Genomic DNA, 22,416 nt, shown 5'->3' on the forward strand with positions numbered 1-22,416 from the left:
TGAGCTCTGCAGGATCCAGGGCACTTGTGGAGGGCTTCGCGCCCTACATGAGCGCCTTTTCCTTACCGCCTACCAGGTCAGTAGTAAAGTGAATAGCCCCATTGCGAGGCTGCTTACCTTACTCAGGGGAAGAGGATGAACGTCCCCTTCTCCCGAGGAGCTTCCCGCATTAGCACGGGAGGCGCAGGATTCGGCGCCAGCCCTTTTCAGTGCCGCCAAGCCTGGGCGCTCCAGGCAGCTCAGGATTGGGCTGCCCAAGACTTGGAAAGTGGCCCCATTAGGACTCTTTTTTGAGTCGAGTCATGGGGGGTGGTGACTTGAGTCAAGCCACACTGGTTTTCCCATCCCTGAAAAATAAAACACGCCCACACACATGACTTAATTCAAAGCTAGACACATATTTAGCATGACAACATCAAAAAGAACCTGACACAATAAAAGAGAAAGATAAAACGCAAAGCACAATTACCCACAGTCAAATAAATCAAGTCTAGGGGTTGCCACTTGGTTGGACTCAAACTGATCTGACCTTTTGCTTCTCTTCCGTAAAAAAAAAGGAATAGAAACAACACCACACGTTTTAAAGTTTGACTCAGTGTTATATGAAAGCATTCATATATGCTCATGCACAACCCATTCAAAATGCCCATGAGACAATTTTGCTCAGTCTGTATTGATCTTTTAAACTGAAAGAAACATTGCAATTTACTATTGACTGTACTAGAGAAAAAATTAGATTATTATACTGTAATTGTATTACTGATCAATCATATATTGAACCTACCCCTGGAGTTCTCATTCATGTATTCATATTAATGAGTTAAAAACGTGGTTGTCATGAGGAAAGAGCTTATGTGTATTGAGTGAATAGCTGCAAATCTGGCCATCTATTCCACCACCACCACCCCCAGAACAAACACATAGGAGATTCTTTATCTTAAGCATAATCTTTATCTTCTATGTATTGCAACGTGCGCAGACTAAGAAACTTGGCTTCACCCACACATACAAGTGGAAGGCTTCTTTGCCCAGTTCCACCATGGGTGTGACATGTCAGGTTGTCATTGATGGAATCTGCAAGGGGGGGGAGGCTGTAGGACTGCTTGTAGCACAGGGCCATCCTGTGTGCTGCTTCAAAGGACCCTGCTCAGAAGGTTGGCAGTCTGAGACTAGTTGGCCACAATGTGGGGCCAGTTAGGAAATTTTGTTTTTCCATTGTGGATCGGCCAAGGAGGGAAGATTCTTCACCTACCTCAGACTGCCATTTGGGTTGAGTTTAACCAAGTAGGTTGTGTCTGGCAGAATAGTGCAGGACAAGGAGGAGGATTACGGATCATATGTTTGCTTTTAGTCCAGCAAGAGTTGGAGAGAAACCCAGAATCAGCACCCAGAGGCTACCTGACATGGGGATGCAGGCTGGTAGACCCTACCCCCCAGGTTTGAATGGGCATGCCTTACTTAGAGGTTACCCATCTCAAGGTGGGCACAGCAATTCAGTTTCCCTGAACCTTCTTTACAGGAATGGGCTGTGAAGAAGCTGGATGAGCCCTGAGGTGATCCCTAGATTCAGAGCCAGGTTGTTTCGCCCATTGAAGGGCTTCAACAGGTCAGCTGAATACTGAAAGAGCCAGATACATCAGAGTTTCAGAAGCATCACAATTTGAGTAGAGAATGAATGTGGCCACTTTTATGTATTGTCTCACAAGACAGACTTGAAATTTAATGACCATAAAGGAGGGCATACATTCTGGCAATGAAAATAAGGCACATCAAGAAAAGTAAGACCAACTAGATAAAAGAAATTTTAAAAGGTTTAAAAATGTAAAAGAATTGAACATCCATCCAGGAAACAAAGGAAAACACTAGGGCCGGGTTGACTGAATAATACTATTTGAAACAGTCGCTTCAATTATTGATTTATTACGTTTTTATTCATTTTAAATAAATATATATCTCACATTCATTTAATTAATCCAAAAATGATACAATAAATGTCAAGAAATGATACAATAAACCAATCAGGAATTTAAAAAATTAGCTCACATACTATAAAATGACCTCATAAAATGTTACCCTTTCATGAAAAAAGAAACTACAATTACATTTTTCAGGAAATGAATTGCCTTCTGTCCTTTTCTTACTTTCTGATTTTGAGGAGCTGAGGACAAAGAGCTTTTATGGCTTCCAGATTTCAGTGTGTAACTATACAAGTCCTTGAAGGAAAGTCTCATATCATTCAGAATGAGAACAGGAATTATGTTTGTGGTTCAGGTGCAATTGCAGTTCTTCCTCATCATTTGTTCAAGTGTAGTTTGTGCAAGTCAGCTAAAGAAAAGTGATTGGTCCCCAGTCTTGCTGGAATACAGTTTAATATAATATAATAGCAGAGATGATTAGTTTCCTGTTAGAAGGCATATCAACAAGGATGTCGCTAGAAAGGTAGCTGACTCACAGGAACCTTTTAGGAAAACAGGAGCATGTACTGTGCAGGCAATTTGTTTTAATGCCATATGGTAAAATGTTTGATAATGCAAGAGTTCTTGTGTATCATGCTTGTAGGTATTGTGCTGAATGGTTGAAACAATGAACATGCACCAGCGGCGTACCTAGAGGGGGGCAAAACAGTAAGTACTGCAGGCATCACACTGTGCAAGTGGCCCTTCCCACTTGCTTTTGGAGTGACTGCAACGCCTAGGCACTCACTGAACCAAACGGCTTCCCCTGCACATTGCTGTCACTGTCCAAAATGGCTCTGACAGTGAGCAGGAGGGGCTGGTTACATGGTGTGTTGCAGCACCTGCAATACTTATCATTTTGCCCTCCCCATAGCTCTGCTACTGACATATCCCCATCTGAAACTCATAGCAGATTGTACTTCCCCTAGTCTTGTGTGGTGACAATATTAATTGCTGTCCCAATTTAAGCTGCTCAAGATGAAAGGGGTGCAGCGAGTGGATTCTCCTTGCTAGACTTTGAGCCCTGCACCCCATTATCCCCCCAAAATTTTATGTTTTTAAAAGTAGGGAACTTCATTTATGGAAGAAGGGGACACTGCTTCACACAATTGGAAACCCAGGATCCAATCCTATCCAACTTTCCAGCACCGGTGCATCCTCAATGCAGCCCTGAGGTAAGGGAACAAATGTTCCCATACCTTGAGGAAGCCTCTGTGACTGCCTTCCCATCACAGGAAGCAGTGCATACCCCACTGGCACAGCAGCACCAGCACTGGAAAATTGGATAGGATTGGGCCCTCAGCCATTTACTGAAGACACTTTGAAGTGCAGAGCCCACTCCAAGCCCTGAAGCTTCTACAACACATTCTGCAAACTTTGAGGGATCCTAACCACCACTCTGAGCCATGTAGACCTCTGGGGTTGGTCGTGGGTCTCTGTTAACTCATCAGCTAACCACAAGATGCACAGCAGTTCCTCTTATTGACCCTATACCTGCACCAACCTGTGACCTATCCAGGTGTATCAAAAAACCCAACTCTACTCAAACTATCCAGAATAAGCCAAACAAAAAACAAAATGCCAAGGCCCATCAGGCAAGAAGCAAAACATTCCTGCTCAGCTGAAGGTAACCCAGCTGATCTTGGATTGTTAACTGGGTGAATGAACAGTGACTGTGAGCAACTCCACCACCAACAGAAGGCAGAGAGTGCGCAAGCTCCTACCCCAACTCATACCAATGACTGGTTGTCACCACACTTCCCCTAAAGAAGGATGGGGCAAAAAATACTCATGGTGCCACAACAGGTGGAGCAGTACTGTATTCCTGTCAAACAGTATAATGGCTTTGAATAGTAATTTCTTCTTACCTACACTGCTTTCACACGATAGCGGTAAGTAATAGCCTATTTTTGTAATAATGTATGCCACATAGAAGTATACAGGAAATGGAGATACTGAAATACTTGTCCTGAATATTGACCTACTAGCCTATTGAAATTCTCAGCTTACTGACTGTTACTAAGTATTTGTACAAGCTTTCCTTTTCCTTTGCCTCCTTTGACCACTGAGTATGCATGCACAGAAGAGGATATTTGAACATCAGCTAGTGAAAACTAGTTTGTCATGTGTGAGAAGCTGAACAAAAAAACTACATTGAAAGAATCATGACAGTATGATAGGGCCGTTTGAAAAACCATGAGTGATTGCACTAGGCGTAACTTACTGCAAATGTCAAAATTCCTAATTGATGACAACATGGGAACATTTCAGGTAACAAATGCAGGGTGATTGAATTATTGTGCACAGGAGACAGGACTGTGATGCATTCCTATATATGTTCAGTCTGCTATATATGCAGACCATAAACTTTGCATAAGCTGTGCACATACAGCTGAGCAATGGCAGTGGCTGGACAGTGTTTAGACCTACCAATAGCAAGAGCAAGTGCTATGCCTCTCATACAGAACTTTAGTTCTCAGACCTAAATAAGTATTATCTATATTTATAAGTATCATTATATTTCAACCATTTTTACGTTTTCCCACCATGTAGGTTTGCATTTTTCCATGCATTAATCTCTCAATTATAAAATATGTCCTAATTAATTAAAGCTGATTGTTTTTGATTGTTCTTGTGAAGCATGACTTGCTTGAAGGATAGAGCTGGGCTGTATGACAAAAGAGAATGTGCATATCCTCTAAACCAGTGCAGGAACTCTTTTTTTTCAGAGTGGTTTGGTTAGAGGATTCTGAAATTTATCATTCATTTATTGTTATAAATTATATCCTGTCTTTCAGTTACAGTTTTTTCCCCAAAGGAATTCAAAGTGAGTCACAGCACAGAAAACCATTCAGATCAAAATTCATAAATACCTTTATAATATAAAACCAAGGACATGTAATAAAATGTAATCAAATGGGGTAATCAGTAAATACTGTCAATATTAATATCAGTTGAGCCCCAAAGTCTGATGAAGGCCCTTACAATATTTTCAATTTTCTCTGCATTGTATGTTCCTTTGAAGTAACACTAACTAGCAACTCTCAATCATCATCATCATCATCCCCCCATGGATGATGGGGGGGTACACCACTACTTATAGTGGTGTAGTGGTGGTGGGGCTTGCATGCTTCAGTGAGGCAGGAGGCTAAGCTAGACAGGGTCACCCAAACCAGACAGGCCCCTGCTGAGATGTCAGACTAAATGTGTCCCAGACCCATTCTTAGTATAGCGAAACAAATAAAGCCTAATCCTATACTGGATTGGTTGTCATCCGGGTCAACAAGGACTGTGTCAGGTGTTGGAGTACCTGGACATCTGCCGACAAATGGGCTACAGGACTCAGGAGCCACAACTGAGCAAAGAGGTCTGAGCTCTGTAAGGTTACTGGAAGGAAAACAACGCGCAGCCCAATCCTGAGCTGCCCAGGGCGCCCAGGCTCAGTGGCACTGAGGAGGGCTGCCGCCAAATCCTGTGCAACCCACACTACCGCAGGAGGCACCTCTGGAGAAGGGGACATATGTCCCCTTCCTCCGGGCAAGGTTAGCAGCCCCGCAGTGGGACTACTCACTTTACTGCCAACCAAAAGGTCGGAGGTAAGGTAAAGGCGCTCATGTAAGGCACGCAGCCCTATACAAGCGCTTTAGATCCTGCGGAGCTGAGTTCCATGGATCCGCCTCTCATCCCTCCCCTAGGCATGCCTCCCGCCCTCTCCCCTCCCTGCGTCACACCTCCCGTCACGCCTCCTCCCTGCCCCCACTGTCCTTCATCCTCCCCAGAATGCCTCCTCTCCTCCCCTGTCCCCACCCCCACCTACTGTTCCGCAGCCCGGCAGTTCGGGAGACCGCCGAGCTGCAGAACCTGGGTGACCGCCCCGCGCTAGCCCAGCACCGGCCGGCACTGGTCTAGCGTGGGCAGGAGCCCGGTGGTGAGCCCGGCGAGCGTGCCTTACGGCACGTTTGCGACTGTGCTCGGCGACACGGACCCATGCCACCGAGCACAGGATTGGGCTCTAAAGTGGCAAAAGTATGGTGTTGCTGAATGAGCCATAATGACTTGTTACTACAACTCTGAGCTAGAAAAAAGAGGACATCAGAAATGAATATATCAATTATGGAAAGAAAAATATCCTGATACAAAATCAAGGAACAAAGACTAGCAGATCAAAGAGAGTTTATTATGCAAAATAAAGTGAGATTGAATTAGAAGAAATTGAAAATAGTTGCAAAAAGAAACAAATAGTAACACCAGTAGAAATAACAATGCAGACTGAAGAAACACCAAGAGCCATACAAGAAGAAATACCACAAGAAAATACCAACATTGAAGGGGGCAAAAATGTGCTATCACTGCAGCAAGATCTATTGATAATAAATGATCAACTAACTGGAAAGCAAAAGCAGCTGAAAGAAAAGATTATGGAACATTCACAATTACATGAAGAGAAGGTGCACTTGCCAGCACTGAAAATTGTGCCAGAAAGAGCATAAGAAGAGCCCTGCTGGATCAGGCCAAAGGCCCATCTAGTCCAGCTTCCTGTATCTCACAGTGGCTTACCAAATGCTTCAGGAGAAGCATTAGAGATTATAAATCAACAGATAACAGCAACAGCAAGAAAAAATTAACGATATGAAGCAAGAGTCATTCAATTCAAGCAAAGCCAGTGGGTTTCAAAGACGTTTCTATCAAAGCCTTACCGCAAATAAAAATGTGAAAAGTGAAAAACCAGAAAAAAACTGCCACATTACAATTTTGGAAAAACTTATGGGAGAATCAGAAAGATTATAATAAAGAAGCACAATGGATTAAAGATTTTGACCAAAGTTTTAATAAACAACAGATGCAAGAACTAGAAATTACAACGAAAATTGTAATAGAACGTGTAAAAAAAAAAGAACTGGAAATGACCAATTACATGGTTTCTGACTTAAACATCTGACCAGTTTTCATTCAATACTCGCTAAACAACTTAATGAAATATTACAAAAAAGTCAAATTGATGAATGGCTACAGACTGGAAAGACATACTTAATTCAAAAAGAGAAGCTAAAGGGACAACACCAGGAAATTACAGACCAATAATATGTTTATCAACAATGTTTAAACTGCTTACTAATATAATAGCAGATAACATTATGAATTATTTAGGAGAAAATAATATCTTGCCAACAGGACAGAAAGGAAACAAAAGGAAAAGCAGGGGTACAAAAGATCACCTCCTAATTGATAAAATAATTTTAGAAAATTGTAAAAGCCAAGAAACAAATTTGCATATGGTCTGGATAAATTATAAATAAAGCCTTTGATTCATTCCCTCACAGTTGAATTATAGAATGCTTGCAAAGAATAAGTTAGCAAAAACATAAATACATTTATACAGAAGGCCATGAAACAATGGACAACAGAACGGATAGTCGGAAATGAAAACTATGGTACAGTAACTATCAAGCAAGGTATTTTTCAGGGTGATTCACTTTCACCGTTGTTTGTCATTGCTATGATCCACTATTAGTCATGCTAAATAAAACAAAGCTGGGTTATCAAATGACCAAAAATTCACAAAAATAGTAGTATGTAATAGTCATAGTAGTAGTAATATAACATTAGTATATAGTAGTAATACTAAGGCAGCTCATCTGAGAGAAGGAAAACTCTGATCCCAAACCTCCACTGCCTTGTGGCTACATCCAGTTATGGAAAAGGCTTCAGGAGTCAACCTCGAGGCAAAATCCGGAGCCGGAGTCCCTGAGGCAGTTCGCGGCTGAACACAGTCACGTTCTGGCAAATCCTGCGACGTCGCTGGAACCAACCGTATTGGCTTCTGCCTTTCCATTGAACCATTTCAGCAACGTGGAGAGGGCGGATTTGCTGTATGGGTAACAGCCTATCCTCCATACCTACTTTACCCAGGCTTTGCGCACTGGAGAGGACACTCTGTTCCAGAACCACCATTCAGAGCGTGACAACATAGTCTTCCGAGACTGAAGGATGCCAACATCACATCATAATAGTTGTAGAAGCAACTACTACTACTCCTGCTGCTGTAGCATAAAAAACACATATGGAACTAAGGCAGAATTTTGCACTCTTTTGCATATGGTTGCAAACTTTCAGAAAATACATAGCAACAATGAATTGAAAACATTATACCCAACAGTGTCATGTTGTGCACTCTGTTACACAATGCGTTGCAAAACTTGGTGTGCATGTTAGCAAAGCTGCAGAAATCATGGCAGTCGCACACACAACATACTGACTTTTTAAAGAGCTTTACTTGAAAATAGAGAGATCAATAGCCATTGCTACATAAGCAGAGAACAAGATAGGAAAAGGCACAGCTAAAGAGAAATCCAGCTATAGCAGGAGGGAGCATCCTACCCTTAAACAAAGAAGCAGCTACTGATGGAGGCCAACACGTACACACTTGCTGAATACAGTATTCACACTGAACTTAGTGCCCAAGCCCATCCAATTTTCTAGCACTGATGCAGTCATGCCAATGGAGAGTGCACTGCATCCGGTAGTGAGGGGGCAATCAGGGAGACTTCTTCAAGGTGATGGTACATTTGTTCCCTTGCCTTGGGGCTGCTTTGTGGCTGCATCAGCCTTGGAAAGTTGGATAGGATTGGGCCCTTAGTTAGGATTCCATTCAGATTTCTGTGCACAATAACCTTGTGCTATTACTTTTGTGTGCCCAAGATCCTCTTGTGTGCCCAAGCAGAAAGATAATTTAAGATATAACCCTTTTTTTTATTTATTTATTTATTCATACAGCTTCATGAACATACTTAATGATTTACACAGAATGCTCCTTATTCAACTTTTGGTAACCAAGAGAAGCAACAGAAGAAGGGGGAGATTGAGGTAAGCAGGGTGAAAGGGTTTCTGCTATACATACTTGTGAAGGTAGCCATGCCTCAGGACTCTTATAACCAAGAATATTCATGGCCACTGAATATAGGCTGAGCATATAACAGAAAAACCCAGGCACTACACTCAACACAAAACTGAAAAAAAGATTTTTATTCCACAAACTACATGAGAAGGAAAGGTTCTCAGTAACTAAATAGGCACAGAACCAGTAAAAAGAAAAGAAAAAAAATCCCTAAAATCAATTCCCTCCTAGCAGAGCACTGCAAAAGAATAGGGAGCAACCCAAGGGGCAAACAGAACTAGCAAAGGTTAGCTCCCAGGACCTCCCTTTTATACCTCTTTCCTTTCTTCTGAAAAGCCTATCTTAACCTCCTGACTCAATACTCCAGCTGACAACAATCGCCTTCCCTACAAAACAACAAGACAAAAAGAGGACACTGACCCTAGAAACTTACTGCTCTGAAATCATCCTTATTCCCTTCTACAGGATCTTACTTACCAACCCTATGCCTAATTTCTATATCTTTACAATACTTAAGCTTAGTAACAGTACAGAAAGTGACCTAAAGACACCATAAAGCACTGACAGGCATTTTTTTTAGGAGAATGAATACCCCCCACCCCAGCCTCAGTCATCCACAGCAGTACGCTGCCCTTCCTTGGCTGTACTAGCTGGTGTTCATAATTGTGTCTATAAAATATCCCTCCAAGCGATGCTACAGCGTCATTCTGAGGGCATTATGGGGGGAAAATGTCCATTTGTCAGCAACCACCAATAGAGACATTTTTGCCAACGCAATGAAATACAACCGTGGCTACTGAAAACACACACAAAAGCATAGCCAAAGTTACTGTAGAACAAAAATCCTGGGTCTCATGCTGGCATTGCAAAGTCCTTGAAGTTCAGCATTTTTGGTATGAGTGAACTCCTCAACTCTATAATGTCGTAGTATGTACACATTAATCTGTGCAAGCCAAATGAAATCTGTGGGCAGAATAATTATGAATTGTGCTTTTTCCCTACCATGCAATGTTTTGACAGTCATATAAACTCAGCGTATGACAGGCAGGAGCTGCCTTAGGCTGCATGTCACTCACACAGAACACCTGAGTTTATATATTTACATTTTTTGACAGTTTCTTTTTCATTTTTAAGAGGATCCACTTAGTTGCTCATGTTGGCCAGTTCAGCTTGTGTCAAGTTATCAATCATCTTTCATACCTCTGACAGAAGATATATATTTATATATAATCGACACCAAATCTAACAATTATATTTCGTAATGACGGTGGGTCATGTAAACCTGAACTTTGTCAGACAAGTCTGTGGGAATCAGGAAACTGCATCTTCCCCAGGTTGAATATTAAGTTCTTGACACAGGAAAGACAATGGTCTGTACTTAGGAGCTGTGACCTGAAAGACAAAATGTTAATGTTACCATTCTCCATCTTCAACTGCCTATGGCAACAGCCTGGGCAATTTTTATAATGAGCATTCTGTATAGAAATACTGAAGGGTCAAAGACATTATCTCTGTTGAGTGACATGCAGAGGTTTCCCCATTGATTTTTGGGAACTCAGAATGAAATTAGTTTTATAATCACACACCAAGATCCTAGAGGCAGTATACCATTCTATCTTTAAATCCTAGTGTTGAAACCAGTCACATTTAAGTGAGTTTGCTTGTCTGACAAGTATCTTTAAAAAGCATCTAGAACGTAATGTCATTTTGGTTGCACTTGGCAAGCTCAGGGAAGGAAGATTGATTGAACGTCTCTAGCTTGATAGTACCAGAGAAGAGATCAAATTGGTTCCATCCAAGAGATTCTTGATGATCTAAAATCCACACTAGAAACTGACAAGAAGTGGCAATGTGGAGAAGTGACTAGTGTATGGGACAGCAAAATTGCTATAAAGGGTGTGTGAGGTGGCAGACCTATAAAAAAACCTAGACTCTGAAGCAATACTACAATGGGAGATTTGGAGATAAACTGCATTATGCCAGAGCCATTCACAATAGAGAAGGAACTGACACTGTTTCTGCAGTGAATTTCATAGATGCATGGCTTGCATCTTTGATTTGAAACAACCATCCCAGATTAACCACTTTGAGCCAGGACATTAGGTCATTTTCTGAGGGGAAAATGTTGGCTACCAGGCAGCATCTGCCAAAAAAAAAAAAACACACTAATGCCAATGCCACCTCCTCAAGTCAGTTCACATTGCCTCAAATTTGTCTCCACCCCATAGATATTACCAATATGGCTTCCACACTTTCACTGTCTGCAAATGTGGTGGTGAAAGTATTTTACCTCGGTCTCAGGGTCCAATTCTATTCAATTTTCCAGTGCTGATGTAGCTGTGCCAATGGGGCGTGCATCCTTTGTGGCAGTCACAAAGGCCTCCTCAAGGTATGGGAACATTTGTTCCCTTATCTCGGGGCTGCATTACAGCTACACCAACCAGTGCTGGAAAGTTGGATAGGATTGGGCCCTTAGTCAAAAATTTCACATCACTTGATCTCAAACTGAATGTTTCTCAATGTAGATAGTGCAGCAGTGCAATTGTGAACCCCTGAAATCCAGTTGAAGCATTAATGACAGAAACATGGGCTTCCACATTGTTCCTAGGAACGTATGCAACTTCTGCTCCTGTGGTTAGAGCAGATCACATGGTTATGTACCCTTCTAGTGATGCCCACCCACCAAACCATACATGCAGAATTCGTATACATTATCAGGAGCACACCTAGTGTAGCTACAGGACACTAGCAACCACATTAGTGCTAGTAACATATGAGGTTATGCCAAATTAGCCTTCAGCTATAAGCTTTATATTATTGTTCTTTTCAGGAGAAATCTGTGGGTTCAATCCTATCTAACTTTCCAGCACTGGTGCAGCCGCAATGCAGCCCCAAGGCAAGGGGACAAATGTTCCCATACATTGAGGAGGCTTCTGAGATTGCCTTCCCACCACAGGATGCAGTGCATGCCCCATTGGCACGGCTGCACCAGCACTGGAAAATTAGATAGAATTTAGCCTTGTAGCATTTACATATGCAGAAGTAGTCCATTCAACACACTGACCTCATCAATATATGTTCTACATGTCCACCTACAGGTATTTTGAACAAGTACAGAACAAAATGTTTGTAATTGAGCTTTTGAATATTTGAGGAGGGTGGGTGTCACATTTAGACACTTTTGACCCAAGGACAGGCATATTGTTTTCCCTTTAACATAATATCTTATTAGTCTAGTAGTTGCAATTGTTTTCCCTTTAACATAATATCTTATTAGTCTAGTAGATCTTCCATGCATTTGCTTGTTTATTTTCCAATTACCATGACCTTTGGAAACGCAAATCACACAATCTATCTTAGAAATTATTATTTAATAAAAGAATGCTGCTGAATACATTCCAGCCACGTCTATTAAGGCACATTTCATTTTAAAAAATGGGTGAAAGTGAATTGAAGCTTTAGAAAGCCTTTCTCTTAAAGCAATTAGAGGCTGTTAGCACAATTCTATGCTCTGTTAGTGCTCTGTTAGTGCTGTTAGTATCCTTCCAGTACCAGTGGAAGGAACAATGCCCACTGGAGCAGGTGAGGTTCGTGCTGTGCAGCACAAGGGTGGGGGAAAGCAGGAAGGGGTGGGCGGAAAGAAGGTGGTGATGGGAAGAGGGTGGTTGTATTGAGCATGGAAGAGGGCAGGTTCAGCAGCCATATCCTATCCCCTTCCCAGGCCAGCAACATGGATCAACACAAACTTACAGTTTTTCTGGTGCACTGTGCAGTTTTTCTGGTGCAGGTTCAAGTTGACCTACTGCACAGGCTGGGGCTTACCCCGGGGCAAGGGGACAAATACCCCCTTAACCAAGGAGGTTTTCTGACTGCTAAACTCCCCTGCAGGATGCATTGTAGCCCGTGCTGGCACTGCTGGATTGGCACAAGGAAGTTTAAGTCGGATTGGGCTGCCCCTCAACAAGGAGACACAAAACAGAAAAAAATAAAAGAATATTCTGGTAGTGTTGAGGAAATCGTGCAAATCGATTCAGGCAGGCTGTAGGCCTCCCTTGGGATCTTCATAGCTTCTTCACATGTGGAACAGCTGCCTGTGGGGACCAAGGTGAAACGTGGAGAGAGTAACAGGGACTTGACAACAGCATCAGCCACATCTATAGGATTCTCTATCTTCAAAGAGCTACAAAATGGAACCGTTCTGGAAGGGGGGCATGTGAAGGGGGGTATGTCTGATTCAGGTATGGGGCAATGCAATGACCTAGGGGTGGTGACATTTCTGCATCACTGTATCGCCTGGCCCCAAAAGCCAGGAGGCTCCTGTACAGTGTGATTGGTTTCCAAATGTAGTATGTATCTTATGCTCCATTATAGGAAAGCAAGTGGGGGAGGAGGGCAGGAAGTGTCATTTTCTGCTGTTTTCCCCTTCCCAACCGTTCCTTATGGAGTTACTCTTACGTATGCCAGCTCTGTTATTGGCATAGCAGTTTTCAGACATCCGAGGTGTGTCCATTGAACAGGGGTTAGGATATAATTTGCATTTCTTCCTCCTTGTCCTTCCCACATCCCTTCTACATTCTTCCCATATCACACCTCAATCTCCTCCTCATTGCCACCTCCATTGTTGGCTTCTCCGCTGGCAGAATTGCACTGGCATACAAGTGACATCAGAGCTGGGTTTGCACAATGTTTTTCTGACATTGCACCAGCTTCTGCAGTACATCCATGAGCAAGTCGGATTCTACACTGGGGGGGGGGACTATTGTTGTGCTGCTGTATGTGGAGATTCACTAGTGTATTTTGAGGACAGAATTCAGCCTTTAGATCTTTGAGAGATATTGAATGGGCAGAAGAAATGATTGAAGATCGGAAGATGAAGGAATTGGCTTAGGAAAGCAGGATTCATGGTTCTGAGAAGGTGCAAGCCAAAGGCAGCAAAAGAATGACCTTTGAAAAAAGGAAAAGAAGGGTATAGGAAGAAGTATGGAAACTAGAAGAAAGAGTGGATGGAGAGGAGAGTTGTATATGACCAGTAGCTATAGAGATGATGAGCCAGCCAAATCTTGTGATTGTCCTAGAATCAAATCTTGTGATTGTGATGGAAACTAGAAGAAAGAGTGGATGGAGAGGAGAGCTGTATATGACCAGTAGCTATAGAGATGATGAGCCAGCCAAATCTTGTGATTGTCCTCCCCTCTATTGCAAGAAAACAATGAAAATATTCCTAAAGTGTCCCATTTTGTAAATAATGGTTACTGGTATACTCAGAGGGAACAAACCACAGTCTATCTGAACTGACACATTCTGGAGAGGGATAAAAGGGATAGAATGAACATGACGTTCATCAGCCCCAAGAGATGCCTTGTCCAAATGATTCTGGAACAGCTTTCAAAAGAGGGTCTCTCGTCTTTAGAGTATAACAGTAGTGTTGAAAGTAATGAATAAACAATGATGGAACAGATACATTCACTGACTATGTAAATAACAGATTAATGTATTCTCTGGGTATTTAGTGCCACAATGTGAATAAAAGTTTTCACGTACACATTTTCATTTGACTATTGTAGCTTTAGGTAAAGGCAGTCAAAGGTGCAGCCTTGTCAAGATGGATGGAAAATTGATAGTTCATCTATCAATTATCTATCAATCACTCTATCCATCTATCAATCTGTCTAGCACCCTGATCCTATAAAACATGTCTAGTCAAAAGTAATTCCTACTGAATTAAATGAGGAGGCCTCAGTGACTGCCCCCACCAACACAGGATGCTTCTCACACCCTGTTGCTCGGCTGCATTGGTGCTGAAAGTTGGATAGGATTGGGCTCTAAGTGTGCCTAGGCCTGCAGCCTTGAATGCCATTCTTTGTACACAATAAACATCTGGATCCACCACGGTTCTTCCACAGTTCCTCTGGTTTTACATGCTGTGTTTCTCTGCAGTGAACACAAAAATCCATTCTTGATTGCTCCTGTCTTTTTTACAGTCTCTTCTACAGTTTCAGGCCACAACTTTCCCGGAAGCAAACCCTACCGAAAGCCATGGGACTTACTTCTGAGTGGACATGTATCTGATTGTGCTGTCATATGCAAAAACCTCAGTCTGAAGTGGGAAGTGTATGAAAGCAGCCTAAAGCCATGCCCCCCAAGGTCAGTCACACTCTTTGCCTTACAAGCTTGCCATCAGGGTTTTATAATTATTCCAGACTAATTAACAATACAGATTTTTTTTTTTAATGTCATCTGGAGTATGTCCCTTGAGTAATATGGACAGGAAAAAATATGAAAAGGGTTGGCTAAATAAAGGATGGGCAAGAATCGGAGAGTGAATTAGTTGCAGACGGCCAGGAACAGTGAAATTTATGGTGATTCCGGAAGGCTTTACAAAAGAAGGTTGCATTGAGAAGATAGCTATCAAGTGCCAGGTTTATCATGTGCCTTTATTTCCAGCTGCTAAACTTCAATGATAAGAAAGCTGACCCTGACAGAATCCTTATTTGATACATAAACATGCCGGGAGGAAAAATGGAAAAGAATCAGGGTGTTCACTGTTCAGTTGTTCTTTTGTGAACCCAGGCAAGATGGTTAAAGTGTGTTCAGAATTTGGAATGTGATGAGCCTTTCCAAATACATAGTACAACGAAAGATGGTACAGGGATTCATAGCTCAATCTGAGTCATGCATTTCCGTAAGATTACACAACCTGCTAGATTCAAACCAGCCACATTCCTTCTATCTCTAAACATTACACATGCCCCAGCAGTTTTTCCAGTTTTGATGTGCTCAGTTTAATCACAGTCTCAGAGAATAATGGGCTTTCCAATTTATACAAATACAAAGTTGCATACAAAGGTCATGGTTTTGTGTTACTGAGAGTGACATGAGTGGGTGCAAATATAGCCAAAGCTTGCTTATTTGTTTAGTGTGAACTTTATTCCACAATTTTTCCCCAAAGGCAAGATAAAAGGTTAAAGAGGAAACAATTATAGGAGATGTATCTCTGAGAGCCCCATCCGATTCTCCCCTCCCCCCGCACCAATGCAGCGGTTCCAAAATGGGCAGATTGTGTCTGGAAATGGGGTGGGTTCAGCATCAGCACCTGCTGAATCGTAGCCCCCTTACCAACTCAATCCCACAATGTGGATCCACACAGACCTACACCAGCTTTTTAACTATCCCTGTCTTAACCATCTTGTACTATCGACTTCAATCTGTCAGGCAGAGCAAAGAAAGATTCCTGTCTGAAAGGCTACAGAATGATTGCCAGTCAGAGTTTAAAGTATTGAGCAGGGTAGTCCCATATCTAACTCAGTACCAGGCAGCTTCCTATGTTCCTGCATCCGAAATAAAATGAATAAATGTTCTATCTGTAAACCATCATGTTGGAGACAAAAAAAGAAAAGAAAAAAAAAAGCAGTGTCCCATTTTTAAAGTGGAACATTTTATCAATCAAATGTGAAATCTTGTCACCTAGTTTCAATTTCAGAATACAGCACTAAAGCAAACCAAACACATGAGATAACAAACCGAGTTTCAAAAGAATCCCATTTCTACGGTATATAGATTGAATGAAGTTGGAGAGGAAAGCGCCATAGCAGCATAGTTATAGGTTTGATATAGATTAAATTAAGTAGGGAAGGAAAAACAGCCATGCAATTACAGTTCCATTCACAAAAAAAGAATCAGGGTGTTCTGTTTTGTTTTTTAAGGACATTCCAGTGTACGGGCTACTGACCAAAAGTTATCATCCAAGTGACAGGTTTGTATAGTCTACTGAGAAATGGGAATGAATGCCATTCAGCACCTCTCTGCTCCCAAAAATCTGAAAGACTAACGAAAAGCAAAAACCTATTAAGCAGAGGGAGATATTGCACTGTATAACTTGAAATAAATATCTGGGGAAATAAACACAGGGAGTGTTTTATCAGTTGGCCTCGATATCCATATAATGATATTATTTTCCCATCAATACTACAAGCCCATAAAGAGTGTAAACTGACACTACCACTGGATCATTGAAATGAAAGATACATTCCATTTTAACACAGGCCCTCAGTTTCTTCCAATGGGTAATGTGTTTCATCTAAAATAGAAAAATATGAAAAGCCTGACAAAAAAATGTGAGGCAAGGATGCAACGCTTTGCAAAAAGTTGCAGGATTTATGACCACATTGCAGAAAGTTTAGAAGCTGGATAATAGCTAATAAAATTAGAGTTGATACCTGCCCCATCCAGCAATTTCTACTTTATTAATTTCTACATCTGTTTGTTATTCATTATTTTCATATTATTTTTATAAGAGCTTTGATCTATGCTTGGTGTAGAGCTAAACTGTTGCCAACTTTGGTCAAAGCTGGCAGAAAGCATAACAGTCTCACAGTCCAATCCTTGGCTGCCTGGGGTGCGGGGCTGCAGAGGTGCCAAAATGGCTGCCACTATATCCAGCATGCTCCAGGCAGCCACCAGCAGCTCCTTGAGGGAAGGGGACTTTTGTCCCCTTCCTCCAGGTAAAGCAAGTAGCCCTGCAGTGGGGCTACCAAATTCTCCACCAACCCAAAAGTCAGCGGAGAATCAAGAGCCTCCATGTCAGGCAGTGAGTCTGACACGGAGGCTCTGGATCAGGTGGAGCAAAGCTCTACCAGTCTCGCCTCCCTCCTGCCCCGCTCCCTTCCCTGGCACGCCTCCTCCCTGCCCTCTCCCCACTCTCCCTCCACCTCCCCCTGCCCTGGAACGCTTCCTTTCCACCTCCCCACACACCTCCACCTACCTCACCGCTGCTCTGTGGTCCGCATGAACACTGAGCAGCGGAACTCTGGCGCTCGCCCAGCAGTAGCCCAGTACTGACCAGTGCTGGGCTACCACTGCCAGATCACCATCACTAGGGTTCCCATAGCTTGAGGAGGCCTCCAAGACTGTCTCCCCAACACAGGAAGCAATGCATACCCCATAGCCACAGCAGCACCAGCACTGGAAAATTGGATAGGATTGGGCCCTCAGTTGGGTAGGCAGAGCTCCAGCGTGTGCTTTTTGCAGACTTGGAAAAGCCCTCTCATCTGTCCTAAGCCTCTTACTGGTGTTTGTTGTGTTGCATCTGGTCTCCCAATCTGGAAGTAACTGGCAATGACATCATTGCTAGTTACTTCTGGTGGTACTTCCAAGAGGTGGACCATGTGAAGTGTTACTGCGGGGGACAAACAGGCTTGTGGATTAGTCTCAGAAGATGTCAGTCTTTGGGGGGGGGGAAAAAACACTAGAGTGGGGAGCCTATTTGTATGTGTACATCCTATTTGTGCAAGCTTTGTACATAGATAGTGTACATGTTGGAAATTGGATGCAATGCCACCTGCAGGACTCTGGAGCACAGGCACGTGAGACCCTTTGTCTGCCCTCTATTATCCTGGCAGGAGATGTGTCCCCAATACTGTTTCCTTCCTGCCCTTTCTCCATACTCTTTCTGTCTTCTACACCATCAACATAGGAGGATGGCAACTCCACCTTCTGCCCAACGTGTTCATGGGAGGAGAACAGCTCTAGGGTTCTCTGTTCCACAAGTAGTAGGAACCTTTGATCACTCCGAAGATATGTAATCCTGGAAACTGTGAGTAAAGTATTTATTTATTTATTTATTTATTTATTTATTTATTTAGCCAGTCAAAGACTACATAACTACCTTAGAGTATTCCTCAGCCAGAAGACAGGAAGAACTCAGAACAAATGCACTTTAAAGCCTTTTAAAACCTATCAATATAACTTGAATTTGGAGGCTGAAATGAAATGATCATCCATCCTGGAATGGTTGAAGAACTGCAGACACTTGAGATTGTTCACAAGATGGTACTGACTGATTGTGAACCATGAAACCAACCATCAGTATTGCAGCTCTGCAGCAAAAAAGGCTGGTTGATGTGTCTCTATTTGCAGTCAACTATGGGCCCAATCCTATCCAACTTTCCAGCACCAGTGCAGCCGCAATGCAGCCCCAAGGTAAGGGAACAAATGTTCCCGTACCTTGAGGAGGCCTCTGTGACTGCCTCCCCACCACAGGATGCAGTGCATATGCCATTGGCATTGCAGCACTGGCACTGGAAAATTGGATAGGATTCGGCCCACAGTCTTTTATTACAATAAGATACATTTGTTACAATAAGATCCATGGTAGATCAAAGATCTTCAGGCACTTGAGATGGTGTGCCACATCCTACCCCTTCCTTACCTTGTGATGTGCCCGCCACTGCCCCTCCCAGTCCCTGAACTGGAAAAGGAAAAGGGGAACAGATAAAGAGGAAGTGTGGAAGACTGCAAATTGGTGAGCTAGAATGTTGAGGACATACTTCCTCTGTCACTTTGTCCCCCTTATCCTTTTCCAGTTCAGAGAGTGTAAAGAGGAGGAGCAATGGAAGTGAGTGGACCTACATAGTTGGGCATCTACCAAGCTGCTGCCTGACGTGACATGGGTGACCATGCCTTGATAAGAGCTCTTGTGTCATAGCAATTATGATGTGGGTTTTTGGTTAGCAGCATACAGGTTGAGTCTCATTATTCCTGAGGGTTCCATTCCCAGAACTCACACGGATGGCAAAAATTGCATTAAAGCAAATCCATTTGAAAAACAAAGTTCCTTTGCTAGGTGATTTAAAAACAGCCTTGCTGACCTTTGTGATGTAAAACAGAGTCATTTGGCAGACAATCCATCAATCAGTCTCTCTCCAGACATTTAGAAAGGCTTCACTCCAAGCCAGCAACCCCTCCCTTCACCCAGAGCAAAGTGATTATCTTTCTTTTACCTGCTCAGGTAGAAGGGAGGGGTTTCTTGCCTGGGAGTGAAGTTGCCCTCTCTTGCATTAACAAGGCTATTGTTAAACGACTGTTTTCCTTGAATTTAAAGGGCCCTTCTCATTGCATTGAAATAGAAAAATTCATGGATGATCAGGTTATACCTGTAATCGCTTGCATAACTGTCTCTCTACAACAGTAATAAAAGCAGTTTTTAAAACTGTGATTTTAAAGTGTCGCATTTTTTCCCCTTTTCCAGGGATCAGCACTTTCCTTCTCATTTGCAGAGGCCATTTGTGTTGTGTTGACTACATTCTCACAGTTATAATCCATCAAGTCTCTTTTTGTAATTATCAGAAGTTGTGTTCCAGTATTTATGCTACCATAGGGAAAAAAAAAAAATTAGTTTTAGGACATTCTATCCAAATCTCATCCAACTAAACAAGCGTGATCAGATGAAAAATTGTTTCTCTTTGGTGATTACAAAAGCAGGAGCAGGTCTTAAGTCTTGCCTAATATTCCTTGGTCATTATAACAAGGACACAATGAAAACAAGTACAGAGATTACAGCCCTGAGTGTGTGCCTATAAGCTGCTTTGTATCACCAATGCAGTCTTTTGAAGGCAAACTCCATCACAGGATTTCATGGTCATGACGAAGACCTATGCATTAGCATCAACTCAGCCATGTCATTATGTGACTTACCAACTGAAGTGAAGCTTCAGAGTCCATCAAGCAAGTAATATCTAAAAAGAAGTCTCCAGAGGAATACTGAAAAGGACTGACAACCCAATCCTGAGCTGCTTGGTACATGGGGCTGCAGTGGCGCCAAAAATGGCTGCCGCTGCATCCTGAGCACTATCCAGGCAGCACCAGCAGCTCCACAGGAGAAGGGGAGTTTTGTCCCCTTCCCGCAGATAAGGCAAGTAACCCCACAATGGGGCTACTCAATTCTATGGCGACCCATGGGTTGGCATAAAATCAAGAGCCTCCCAACATGGAGGCTCAGAATCAGGTGGAGCAAAGCTCCACCACTCCCGCCTCCCTCCTGCCCCGCTCTCTTCTTCTGTACACCTCCTCCCCACCCTCTCTCTGCTGTCCCCCCACCTCCCCCCCTGCCCTGGAATGCCTCCTCCTCATCTCCCCAAGTAGTGCCCCAGCCCAAGTAATGCTGGGGCTGTATGCATGCTTACAGAATTTTTCCAGCTAGGGTGTTCTCCACATCAGAGAAGGTTCAAATAGGCCTAAAGTATCAGTCAAACAACAATACTGTACAATCGTCCCTCCACAGATAGCAAGGAACCCTAGACGTACTGTTGCTTCACGGAAGCCTTCCAAACTGCTTCCTCTTTGCACCTGCTTCTAACCACTTGTAAGCACTTGCCCTCCAAACCACTTCCAGTGTGTAGTTGCTTGTTAGTGTTTGCTAGCCGTTGCCCTCCAAACGCTAACTAGCGGCACAAAGTGGGAGCAGTTTGGCAGTCAAGTGTTAACAAGCACTAACAAGCAGGCGCAAAGAAGTGGTTTGGAGGGCAAGCGCTAATAAGTAGGCATGAACAGGCATAAGCATAAGCAGGAAGCAGTTTGGAGGGCAAGCACAGAGCAACAGCAACTGAAGCAGGAAGCAGACAGGAGAAGCACACGGGAGACAGTGACAGGAGGGCAAACAAAACAAACAACTCATGAGTCATGAGTGTGATGGTTGTAATTTGTGAATCATGGATAACTGAAACCATGAAAACCGAGTCCGCAAATAGGGGGGCAACTGTATATTTCTCAGTGTAGGTATACTCCACACAAACACAGAGAGCATAAAGAACCTTCTTTCTCCCAGTTTGCATAATAAAGCAATCTAAGGTTTTGCAGATGTTCTTAAGGCAAAGGACAAAGAGTAAATTCTCCTAGTTGCCTTGGTAATTTGAAACAACAGCTGTGTAATCAACTCTAGTCACATTCACAATAGGGTGATATTACCACAAAATATTATGGCAATACCCCTGGGGAAAGGGGAAAGCAAATAGCATCATGAGACCAGCAAAGGAAGATAACCCATCTCCTTTTGCAATTTCCCTGAAATTATTATTGGTAACTAGTAAGAGTTGGTTCAAAGTATACACAAAATAAAACATAAGAAGAAAGGGAGCCAGTGAATCAAATTCTTTCTATCCTTCCTTCTGCTGCAAAATGTATCAACAAATTCATGGATCTCACCTGGGGTGGGATGCATGCTTACCATAACGTTGTTTGGATACTGCATCATTTCTTTTTTAAAAAATTTCATACCACAAGTCTTTATCAGAAATCAAGAATGCTTGGTGAACTACAAGTGCCAGAGAACCCTGCACTATGAACTTCCTGTTGGTCAGGTCAGTGGGCCTAAGATAGTACTTCGCGCCTTCCCCCACTGCTTCTGGAAGGCTGGGTACAGTGAAGACCATGAAAGCATTTGAAATATGTCTGAATTTTCTATGATTCCAGGGAACTATCAGAAAAATCCCAAACATTTCCCATTAATTCATTGTGGGTGCAATCCTAACCAACTTTCCAGCACTGAGGTCAGGGCAATGAAGCTCAGAAGTAAGGCAACAAAGATTCCCTTACCTTGAAGAAGCCTCTGTGACTGTGCCCGAACTGCAGGATGCAGCACATGAATGCCCCACCAGCACAGCTGTGTTGCTGTTGAGTAGGATTTGGGCCTGAAAAGTTTCAGAAACAGAGCCTTGTTCAGAATTGAGAAGAAGGGAGGTTTTCCACTGTTAAACCATCCAATGTTATGTTTTTGACATGTGTCTACCTCCT

This window comes from Tiliqua scincoides, chromosome 3 (assembly GCF_035046505.1).
Source record: "Tiliqua scincoides isolate rTilSci1 chromosome 3, rTilSci1.hap2, whole genome shotgun sequence".
Lineage (NCBI taxonomy): Eukaryota > Metazoa > Chordata > Lepidosauria > Squamata > Scincidae > Tiliqua > Tiliqua scincoides.